Raw genomic sequence first — 12,099 nt, forward strand, 5'->3', positions numbered from 1 at the left:
TGTGAGTACCTACTAAGTATTTATTCATTATAATGGTGATATTAGGAAATGGCTACACTAAATCCAGCCTATTGTCGTCATCATCAGTATTTGCTGATTGCTTACTGTATGCAGGGCATGGAAACCTATTTTTACTGAAGCGTCTGTTTTCCACAGATGCTCCTGTAAGCTCCTGGAGGGCAGGATTGTGTCTACAACTCTCTTGTTCTCTCACAAGCACTTAGGACAGTGCTCTATACAGGATAAGACCTCGGAAAGTGCAGTAAATTAAAACTATCATCCCTGCCCTCAAGGAGCTTAAAATGAATGTTAAGATTTCAAGGTGACATTGATCATGACTAAATGCCATATTTTGGGGGTATTTAATTTATGGAAATGGAAAATAGTATCCAAAAAATGCTAAAGTAGAGAAGCCTAAGTATATTAGAAAGCAGAAGATTTTAGGAGAAAGTCATACATAATGATATTCGGTCTATGTAATTACATGTCATTCTGGCAGAAATAGAATATGAAAACACTGATATGTTTGGAAGGGTTGAATGCCCTTAACTTCATTTCTGGTAAAGTTGTTACATTCTCATGCTCTGATCTTCTGGCAGTGGCTGACAAAATGAGGCATAGAAAACTATTTTAGCAACCGAAGAGATGACAAAGAACCAGCACACGTTTTAAATCCCTTCGGTGGAGGAGATGGATTTTGGCTGAATGAATCATAGGTGATGTGAAGAGTGATTTTGCTCTGCTTGCCAGAAGGCCTCAGTTCTTTTTCTCAACCTTAATGATTGGTCATAAAAGAAAAGGTGCCGTCCATTATGTATTTATTTTGTACCCCTGCAACAGCGTTCTTAGTAGGTGATAAGTCCAAAGAGCCTTGTGAGTTTCCAGTGACTGCATGGGGTCAGTGGTATATAAGCTTGCAATTGAAGGGGGTGCTCAGATGGTTATTGCATTTACACAGTATTTTGCATGGTGTTCCACTCTTCTTATCTGTTAGAGTAGTGGAGGAATCAGTTAGTCAATCATATCTATTGAGAGCTTACCGTGTGAAAAGCACTGTACTAAGCCAACAGTACAACAGTATAATAGAGTTGATAAACACATTTGCTGTCCACAACGAGCATATAATCTAGAGGGAGAATATGACTGATTGAGGTGAAGGGGGTGTTTAGTGCTTCCTGGAACCCAAAACAGCTCTAAAAAAAAAAAAAAAAGAAACCTTTATTATTATGTCCTCAAATATTTTTTGGGGGTATCACATATCAGTTTTTCATATCCTATTTCTGACAGAATGACATCCAATTATGTAGACCAAATATCATTATGTATGACTTTCTCCTAAAATCTTCTGCTTTCTAATACACTTAGGCTTCTCTACTTTAGCTTTTCTTATATTTTCCATTTCCATAAATTGAATACCCCCCAAAGAGACAGTTTACACCCAGTAAACATCACTGCTACTATTACCGCTACTAAACATACCTATTTTTTCTAACAATCAGTGGTATTTATTGAGTGCTTACTACGTGCAGAATAATCTACTAAGCGCTTTACTATCATATCACCACCTCTAGTTCGCTCTCAGCTCGGTCACAAAATGTAGCAACTTCCCTTGGCCAAGAAAGTGGATGTGAACATGAGCAAACAAACTACTTCCTCTCTCCCTCCCTTCCTTCATGGGAACTCAGGAAATGTTATGACAGGCACTTGTCTGCTGGGTGACCTTGACCAAGTCACCTAAATTCTCTCTGCCCAAGTAACTTCATCTGTAAAATGGGAATTAAGAATGTTAGCCCCATGTGGGACAGGGACTGTGTTCAACCTGGTTATCTTGTATCTATCCCAGCTCTTACCACAGTGCCTGGCACATAGTAAGTGCTTAATAAATGCCATTTATTTTATCTATGACTCATAAATTTATCTATCTATGAGTGTGTATGTCATAGATAAATATAAATGCCATAGATAAATATATATATACACCCACAAACACATGCACACACACATATATATATATATGCATATATATATGTATCTTTCCTATAGAGGTGCTTACACTCTAGGAGAGAAGCAGTAATCACCAATCAGTAGTATTGATTGAGCACCAATTAGAAGATATAATCTCCTCCCTAAGGTGCTTTGAATCTAGAGGGGAGACAGGCACTAAAATGAAAGGTGAGATGAAGTAATAGAGTAAAATCATATGTCCTAAGTGTTATAAAGTAGCAAGTGGAATTAGTACACAAGGATTTAGGTGACTCAGGAATGTTAAAGTGGCAGCTGGGGGCCACAAGATAGAGAGATGAGAGATTAATTAGGGAAGGGGACCTGGAGGGGATGTCATTTCAGTATGCTGCTGAAGATTGGGATCACCATGGTCTGCTCAATGAGAATTGGGAGGGAGCTCCAGGTGGGAGGGAAGGCATGAACAAGAGGATGGCTGAGTTAAAGACAAGAATGAGCCATTGAGGTGTTGGCTTGTTCATTCATTCATTCAATAGTATTTATTGAGCGCTTACTATGTGCAGAGCACTGTACTAAGCACTTGGAATGAACAAGTCGGCAACAGATAGAGACAGTCCCTGCCGTTTGACGGGCTTACAGTCTAATCGGGGGAGACGGACAGACAAGAACAATGGCAATAAATAGAGTCAAGGGGAAGAACATCTCGTAAAAACAATGGCAACTAAATAGAATCAAGGCGATGTACAATTCATTAACAAAACAAATAGGGTAATGGAAATATATACAGTTGAGCGGACGAGTGCAGTGCTGTGGGGATGGGAAGGGAGAGGTGGAGGAGCAGAGGGAAAAGGGGAAAAAGAGGGTTTAGCTGCGGAGAGGTAAAGGGGGGGTGGCAGAGGGAGTAGAGGGAGAAGAGGAGCTCAGTCTGGGAAGGCCTCTTGGAGGAGGTGAGTTTTAAGTAGGGTTTTGAAGAGGGAAAGAGAATCAGTTTGGCGGAGGTGAGGAGGGAGGGCATTCCAGGACCGCGGGAGGACGTGGCCCAGGGGTCGACGGCGGGATAGGCGAGACCGAGGGACGGTGAAGAGGTGGGCGGCAGAGGAGCGGAGCGTGCGGGGTGGGTGGTAGAAAGAGAGAAGGGAGGAGAGGTAGGAAGGGGCAAGGTGATGGAGAGCCTTGAAGCCTAGAGTGAGGAGTTTTTGTTTGGAGCGGAGGTTGATAGGCAACCACTGGAGTTGTTTAAGAAGGGGAGTGACATGCCCAGAGCGTTTCTGCAGGAAGATGAGCCGGGCAGCGGAGTGAAGAATAGACTGGAGCGGGTCGAGAGAGGAGGACGAGAGGTCAGAGAGAAGGCTGACACAGTAGTCTAGCCGGGATATAACGAGAGCCCGTAGCAGTAAGGTAGCCGTTTGGGTGGAGAGGAAAGGGTGGATCTTGGCGATGTTGTATAGGTGAAACCGGCAGGTCTTGGTAACTGATAGGATGTGTGGGGTGAACGAGAGAGACGAGTCAAGGATGACACCGAGATTGCGGGCCTGAGAGACGGGAAGGATGGTCGTGCCATCGACGGTGATAGAGAAGTCTGAGAGAGGACCGGGTTTGGGAGGGAAGATGAGGAGCTCAGTCTTGCTCATGTTGAGTTTTAGGTGGCGGGCCGACATCCAGGTGGAGACGTCCTGGAGGCAGGAGGAGATGAGAGCCTGAAGGGAGGGGGAGAGGACAGGGGCGGAGATGTAGATCTGCATGTCATCTGCGTAGAGATGGTAGTCAAAGCCGTGAGAGCGAATGAGTTCACCGAGGGAGTGAGTGTAAATGGAGAACAGAAGAGGGCCAAGAACTGACCCTTGAGGAACTCCAACAGTTAAAGGATGGGAGGGGGAGGAGGCGCCAGCGAAGGAAACCGAGAATGACCGGCCAGAGAGGTAAGAGGAGAACCAGGAGAGGACGGAGTCCGTGAAGCCAAGGTGAGATAAGGTATGGAGGAGGAGGGGATGGTCGACAGTGTCAAAGGCAGCAGAGAGGTCAAGGAGGATTAGAATGGAGTAGAAGCCATTGGATTTGGCAAGAAGGAGGTCATGGGTGACCTTAGAGAGAGCAGTCTCGGTAGAGTGGAGGGGACGGAAGCCAGATTGGAGGGGGTCTAAGAGAGAATGGGAGTTAAGGAATTCTAAGCATCGATTGTAGACGACTCGTTCTAGGATTTTGGAAAGGAAGGGTAGTAGGGAGATAGGACGATAACTGGAGGGGGAAGTGGGGTCAAGAGCGGGTTTTTTTAGGCTGGGGAAGACGTGGGCATGTTTGGAGGCAGCGGGGAAGGAGCCATTGGAGATTGAGTGGTTAAAAATAGAAGTTAAGGAGGCTTATGAGGCTTGACGTTTATGAGCTGGTTTGTAATTCATTCAATGGTATTTATTGGGCACTTACTGTGTGCAGAGCACTGTACTAAGTGCTTGGGAAAAGAGAGAGGGTAAGTAATGGGGAGAGAGTGATTGGGTGCTGGAGGCTGACTCGTCTCCACCTCTAGACTTTAAGGCCCTTGTGGGAAGGGAACATATCTACCAACTCTTTATTATACTCTCTCAAATGCTTCGTACAGTGCTCTGCAACAGTGAGTGCTCAGTAATCATAATAATAATAATAATTATGGTATTTGTTAAGGGCTTACTAAGTGCTAAGCACTGCTCTAAGTGCTGGGGTAGACATAGAGTAATCAGGTTGTCCCACCTGTGGCTCACAGTCTTAATCTCTATTTTATAGATGTAAACGGAGACACAGAAAAGTTAATTGGCTTGCCCAAGGTCACAGAGCAGAAAAGTAGCCAAGCAAGAATTAGAACCCACAGCCTCTGACTCCCAAGCCCATACTCTTTCCACTAAGTCATGATTGGCTGCCCAAGAGTTACCCACTTAATGCCGAGAGGAATGAGCAGCCACTGAAGATTTTTGAGGAATGAGGAGTCATGCACAGAACAGTGTTTTAGCAAAATAATTCAGGCAGCAGAATGAAGTGTAGACTGGAGATGGGAGAGGCTGGAGGTAAGGAGGTCAGTGACGAGGCTGACACAGTAGACAAGCCAGGATATGACAAGTTCCTGGGCCAACTTGGTGGTGATTTGGATGGAGAGGAAGGAACAAGTTCTGGAATAGTAGGAGAAGGAGGCAAAATGTGGAAACAATGGTAACACCAGGAGCAGAGGAAAATAAATAAATGAACCTGACTGAGTTGACTGTGGTCCGACTTGAGCTAGACCCCAGATTCCGTTCCCGCAGGATTCATGGGACAAGCCTGGTCTTTGCACGACTCCAACTTGGGGTGAATTCTATACCTGGGCTCAAATTCTGGACCTGCCACTTGTCTGCTCTGTGACCTTGGGCAGGTCAGTTCACTTGTCTGTGCCTGTAAAATAGGGGTTAAGATTGTGAGCCCCATGTGGGACATGGACTGTGGCCAACTCCATTAACTTATATGTACCCCAACACTTAATACAGTGCTTGGTCCATAGTAAATGCTTGACAAATACCATTCCCCCCACCCCCTCAAAAACGGAGGAGTAGGAGACCTTTGATTAGGATTAGGATGGCAGAGACATGGGATATGGCATGTTCTTTCCAGAAGGAGCAAGGGAGGATCTGACCAATGCAGCCAGCAAGCTTCGCTCTCAATTGTACGAGACGTAGAGCCACATGAGGCTGAAATCCCCCCCACCTCGTCCCCTGTCCCTCATTCTGTCCCTCAGAGAAGCAGCGTGGCTCAGTGGAAAGAGCACGGGCTTTGAAGTCAGAGGTCATGAGTTTGAATTCCAGATCTGCCACTTGTCAGCTGTGTGACTGTAGGCAAGTCACTTAACTTCTCTGTGCCTCAGTTACCTCATCGGTAAAATGGGAATTAAGACTGTGAGCCCCACGTGGGACATCCTGATTCCCCTGTGTCTACCCCAGTGCTTAGAACAGTGCTCGGCACATAGTAAGCGCTTAGCAAATACCAACATTATTATTCTCTGTTCTGTAGAAAAGAGGAAGTGCAGTCCCTTGTCTTACTTGTTCTTGGGGCCGCCTTCCCCCAAGAAGAAATTTAGGTCAGTCAGAAATTTAGCAATGGTATAAGCAAGACACACCTCTTAGGGTCACACCTGGAGAGTTTTCAGTACTCTACCAATCTCCACTATGGGAGGGAGAGTCAAGCAGAGGCATACCCATTCCATTCCTAGTTTGGGCAGTGGCTAGTGAGTGGAAGGCAATCTACTACAAATCAAACTCACCTCTGCTGGGCAGCAGCAGCATGGGAGAGAGTTGAGGGAGGAGACTCAGGTTTATTATGCAGAAGCAGGCAATGGTAAACCACTTCTATATTTTTATCAAGAAAGCTCTATGGATACACTATGAAAACAATTGCAGATGGAGGTGGGGCGTTCTGAGGGAGATAGATCCATGGCTTCACTATGGGTCGGACAAGACTCGACAGCATAAGACAACAACAACAATAAGCAAGACAAGGACAGGCCTAATGAAAACATACCTATTGCATTGTACTCTCCTAAGCACTCAGTACAGGGCTCCAAAATCCAGTAAGCTCTTGATAAATATCACAGATGATTCTCGACCCATCAGATTTTATGTTGGGTTCCTGTGAAAACCTGCTTTAGTGGGGAAACTGAGGGGTTTGATGCAGGCAGGTGATGGTGGTGTTCTAAGGGTGTAAGCGAGGGAAGGCCTGGATGGGAATCGAGTGAGCTGGGTCAGTACCAATTCTGGAAACTACCTGCCCAAACCATTTAAACAGGTTCTGAAGTTTCTAAATGTCAGTATGCCATGACTACCCTTCTTTAACTCCATGTGTCCTATTAATATTAATGGGGCTAGTTCCTTGGTGCCAAGAAAGTGGCAAAGGCGGTAAAGGACATGGAAGTCCACTGGGTTTAGAATCTGAATTATGTAAGGATGTCCTTCACATTCAAGGATGTTGCTTTCAGTGATTACTAGTTGGATTTAATTGGAAAAGCCAATATAAAACGTCCAAATTCTGCCACATTCATGCATGTGTAAAACTGGTTCTTGTCCCATAATGTGGAGTAGGGGTGTCTCTAGTTCTTCTTCCGAATCCCTGGGAAGCAGCATGGCTCAGTGGAAAGAGCCTGGGCTTCAGAGTCAGTGGTCCTGGGTTCGACTCCCGGCTCTGCCACTTGTCAGCTGTGTGACTGTGGGCAAGTCACTTAACTTCTCTGTGCCTCAGTTCCCTCATCTATAAAATGGGGATTAACTGTGAGCCTCACGTGGGACAACCTGATTACCCTGTATCTACCCCAGTGCTTAGAACAGTGCTCTTCACATAGTAAGCACTTAACAAATACCAACATCATTATTATTATTATTATTATCGTCTGAGGCCTCCATTCAAGCAGAGTTACCCACTTTCCCGAGAACCCAAGACTAGATTGATTTCCAATGCCCCAGCCCTACTACACTGACTAAGCCTGGACATCACCAAGCCTTTGAGACACTTTTTTTGTGTGTGGTATTTGTAAAGTGCTTACTATGTGCCAGGCACTGTACTAAGTGCTGAGGGTAGATACAGGCTAATAGAGTTGGACACAGTCCGTGTCCCACATGGGGCCCACAGTCTTAATCCCCATTTTACAGATGAGGTAGCTGAGGCATTAAGAAGTGAAGGGACTTGCTCAAGGTCACACAGCCGGCAAGTGGTACAGCTGGGATGAAAACCCAGGTCCTTCTGACTTCCAAGCCCATCCTCTGTCTGCTAGGCCATGCTGCTTCTTCCCCTTTCCATGCTCACACCTTCCCTCTCTCTTCCCCACCAGACAACTCATCAAATAGCAGTAGCTGCTTTGGCAACCTGCTCACCTCTGTCCTGACTGGAAGAACTGAAGAATAGTAACATTGCTTATATTTATTATGTACCTATTGGGTGCTCTAGCTTGCACAAAGCACAAGCCATGGCCCCTGCCCCCAAGGAGCTGAAACTCTAGCAGTGGGATAGACATGCGCAAGTAGCATGGCCTAGTGGAGAGAGAACGGGCCTGGGAGTCATAAAGGACATAGGGTCTAATCCCAGCTCCACCACTTGTCAGCTGTGTGACCTTGGGCAAATCATTTCACTTCTCTCTGACTCAGTCACCTCATCTGTAAAATGGGGATGAAGACTATGGGCTCCATGTGGGACAGAGGGACTGGTGTCCAACCTAATTGATTTGTATCTACACAGCATTTAAAACAGTGCTTGACACATAGTAAGCACTTAATAAATATTATTATTACTAATTAAGTAATGAAATCAGAGTAACACTGAGTTTTCAGTTGCTTATGCATTCATGCACAGGTGCAGATGATGGGAATCCCCATGGCACTTATGTACGTAGCTATAAATTTTATATTATCAATTATTTATATTCAAGTCAGTCTTCCCCTCTGCTCACTGTGGGCAGGAAGCACGTCTACCAACTCTGCTGTATTGTACTCTCCCAAGTGCTTAGTACCGTGGCCTGTAAACAGTAAGTGCTCAAACAGTACCAATGATGGTAATAAATAAGTGCAAGAGGTATGGCTGAAGGGTGGTTAAGATTTGAGGTTCTTGGTGCTGCTTAATAAGTATGGGGAACTGGTAGCTGAGGGGAGGGGAGTGGTGTAAATCCAAGTCCCAGCAGGATGCCTGAGAGACCACGATTGCATTTCTGGGCTAGAGTTCTGTGGCTTTTTTCTTGGCCCCTCCCTAATTTTTGGTTGTGCCATCCCCCACTCTCCTTAGCTTTTTCAATTTTCTAGCTTCTCCCATTGCCCTTTGCTTGAGTTCTCAACCCTGCCCCTGCCGAGAGCTGAATTTTCTTCCTTTAGTCAACCAACTCTGAAGGACTGGCCCATCCACAGAAGCCAAGGAGCCTTGACAATGTGCTGTTTCCATTTGCTGTTGGGCTCTCACTCAGTCTGATGCTCTTCTAGCCCTCTCTAAACTCAGAGGAGCTCTTGGGTTGATTCATTTCCATCACTTGCAAATAAATTAAACTGCTTCTCCTTAATGCCTCCTTGCCAGATGCTCACTTGTTTTGCTCTCCGATTCAAGCCCACGGCTTGCTGGGAAACCCAGGAGATGAATGCATCTTTTGTGAAATCTGGGATGAGGCTATGTGTAAATGTGATTTGACAGAGCACAGGATCGGTATTTGTCCGTCTTTTTAGAATGAACCTCATCGTTTGTTTCAAGGTGGCCTGCCATTTAGAGGGGCCCTCCTGAAGTCAATGACATCGTTATTGTGAGCCAACTTGGTGGATGAGAACAGCTGATGGAACTACCGGTAAATGGTTGCCCCCAGCCCACCCAACACCTGGGGGCACACAGGAATTTAGTCAATCACTTGTATTTATTGAGCTCTCACTGTGTGCAGGGCATAGTACTAGGCATTTGGGAAAGTACAAAATAACAAACAGACACATTCCCATTCCATAATGAGCTTATAATCTAGAGGGGGAGATGCATTAATATAAATAAATTACAGATATGTACATAAGTGCTGTGGGGCTGGGAAGGGGGATGAATAAAAGGAGCAAATCAGTGCTATGGACAAAGGAGTTGAAGAAATTTAAGGGAAATAGAAAGGAAATAGACTTAGCGTAACTGATTTCCAGTCATTTGACTATTATTAATTGTGTCGGGAGCATTCTGGTAGCTGCTTGTTTGCTTCTATCAGTCAATTGTATTTTTTAGATCTTGTGTGCAGAGCACTGTACAAAGTGCTTGGGAGAGTATAATGTAACAGAGTTGACAGACTCATCCCCTACCCATAACAAGCTTACAGTCTAGAAGGTGAGACAGACATTAATATGAATAAAGAAATTATGGTTATGTGCATAAGTGCCGTGGAGCTGAGGTACGGGTGATTAAAGGGAGCAAATTGAGTGCAAGGGTGACACAGAAGGGTGTAGGAAAAGAGGAAATGAGGGCTTAGTCAGAGAAGGCCTCTTGGAGGACATGTGCCCTCAATAAAATTTTCAAGTGGGGAGAGAGTGATTATACTTGAGAGGCAGCATGGCGCAACTCCTCCTCCCCCTCCCATCCTCTAACTGTTGGAGTTCCTCAAGGGTCAGTTCTTGGCCCTCTTCTGTTCTCCATTTACACTCACTCCCTTGCTGAACTCATCCGCTCTCATGGCTTCAACTACCATCTCTACCCAGATGACACACAGATCTACATCTCTGCCCCTGTCCTCTCCCCCTCCCTTAAGGCTCATATCTCCTCCTGCCTCCATGATGTCTCCACCTGGATGTCTGCCCGCCACCTAAAACTCAACGTGTCCAAAATTGAGCTCCTCATCTATCCTCCCAAGCCCGGTCCTCTCCCAGACTTCCCTCTCACCGTGGATGGTACGACCATCCTTCCCGTCTCTCAGGCCCGCAACCTCGGTGTCATCTTTGACTCGTCTCTCTCGTTCACCCCACCCATCCTATCCGTTACCGAGACTTGCCGATCTCACCTTTATAATATCGCCAAGATCCGCCCTTTCCTCTCCACCCAAACGGCTACCTTACTGCTACAGGCTCTTGTTATATCCCGGCTAGACTACTGTGTCAGCCTTCTCTCTGACCTCCCTTCCTCCTCTCTCGCCCCGCTCCAGTTTATTCTTCACTCCGCTGCCCAGCTTATCTTCCTGCAGAAACGATTTGGGCATGTCACTCCCCTTCTTAAAAACCTCCAGTGGTTGATAGGCAACCTCTGCACAAAACAAAAACTTCTCACTCTAGGCTTCAAGGCTCTCCATCACCTTGCCCCTTCCTACCTCTCCTCCCTTCTCTCTTTCTACCACCCATCCCACACGCTCCACTCCTCTGCTGCCAACCTCCTCACCATCCCTCGGTCTCACCTGTCCCACCGTCAACCCCTGGGCCATGTCCTCCCGTGGTCCTGGAACGCCCTCCCTCCTCACCTCCGCCAAACTAATTCTCTTCCCCTCTTCAAAACCCTACTTAAAACTCACCTCCTCCAAGAGGCCTTCCCAGACTGAGCTCCCCTTTTTCCTCTGCTCCCTCTACTCCCCCTTCACCTCTCCGCAGCTAAGCCCTCTTCTCCCCCCTTTCCCTCTGCTCCTCCCCCTCTCCCATCCCATCCCCTCAGCACTGTACTCGTCCGCTCAACTGTATATATCTTCATCACCCTATTTATTTTGTTTAATGAGATGTACATCACCCCGATTCTATTTATTTGCTATTGTTTTAATGAGATGTTCTTCCCTTTGACTCTATTTATTGCCATTGTTCTTGTCTGTCCGTCTCCCCCGATTAGACTGTAAGCCCATCAAAGGGCAGGGACTGTCTCTATCTATTGCCGATTTGTACATTCCAAGCGCTTAGTACAGTGCTGTGCACATAGTAAGCGCTCAATAAATACTATTGAATGAATGAATGAATGGTAATGGATAGAGCACGGGCCTGTGAGTCAGAACGGCATGGGTTCTAATCCCGGCTCTGCCACTTGGCTGCTGTGTGATCTTGGGCAAGTCATTTCATTTCTCTGGGCATCTGTTACCTCATCTGTAAAATGAGGATTGAGACTGTGAGCCCCACGTAAGACAGGGACTGTGTCCAACCTGATTTGCTTGTATCAACCTCAGCACTTAGGACAGTGCCTGGCACATAGTACATGCTTAACAAATACCATAATTATTATTACTTTTCAGAATACATTTCCCCCTTCCCCTGAGACTCCTTGAAATAAAGTTGGATAAAAAGAGTTCTCCCATGCCCACCCTTTTACCATTTAACAGATGCTCTTTGCAATCCACCCTAAGCAGTGGCCATTAGGTTGACTTTATCAGTGCAAATGCTAAAAATGAGAAGGGAATGGGAGGATGGTCCATTTGAAATGAATTCCTCAGGATTACACAGAGTTAGGCTCTGTGGCTAAGCGGCTCATGAGCTGAAGAGAAGGGCCATGCTTGTAAGGCAGTTAATTGGTTCGGGGATTGTGAACACATCACTCAGGCTGAGCCACTCCACTGGGAAATGGCACATGGTGCTATTCAGACTGCTTTGGCCTCCACAATGTTTTGGTGACTGCATCATTTGAATATTAATCATCATAATTGTGGTGCTAAGTGCTTATTATGTGCCAAGCATTGTACTAAACTCTGGGGGAGAC

At 45.9% G+C, this 12,099-nt stretch overlaps 1 protein-coding gene and 1 non-coding gene across 2 annotated transcripts in view; both read left to right on the forward strand.

The window, feature by feature from the left end:
• ITM2C (integral membrane protein 2C) overlaps positions 1-12,099 on the forward strand; it is a 93,137-nt gene that overhangs the window by 32,917 nt on the left and 48,121 nt on the right. The window lies entirely within an intron of this gene.
• Positions 6,071-6,208, forward strand: LOC114815538. Its single transcript, XR_003763327.1, has one exon. It is a non-coding gene; the product is annotated as a small nucleolar RNA SNORA7 (small nucleolar RNA).

The sequence above is a fragment of the Ornithorhynchus anatinus genome, chromosome 1 (assembly GCF_004115215.2).
Source record: "Ornithorhynchus anatinus isolate Pmale09 chromosome 1, mOrnAna1.pri.v4, whole genome shotgun sequence".
Taxonomy (NCBI): domain Eukaryota; kingdom Metazoa; phylum Chordata; class Mammalia; order Monotremata; family Ornithorhynchidae; genus Ornithorhynchus; species Ornithorhynchus anatinus.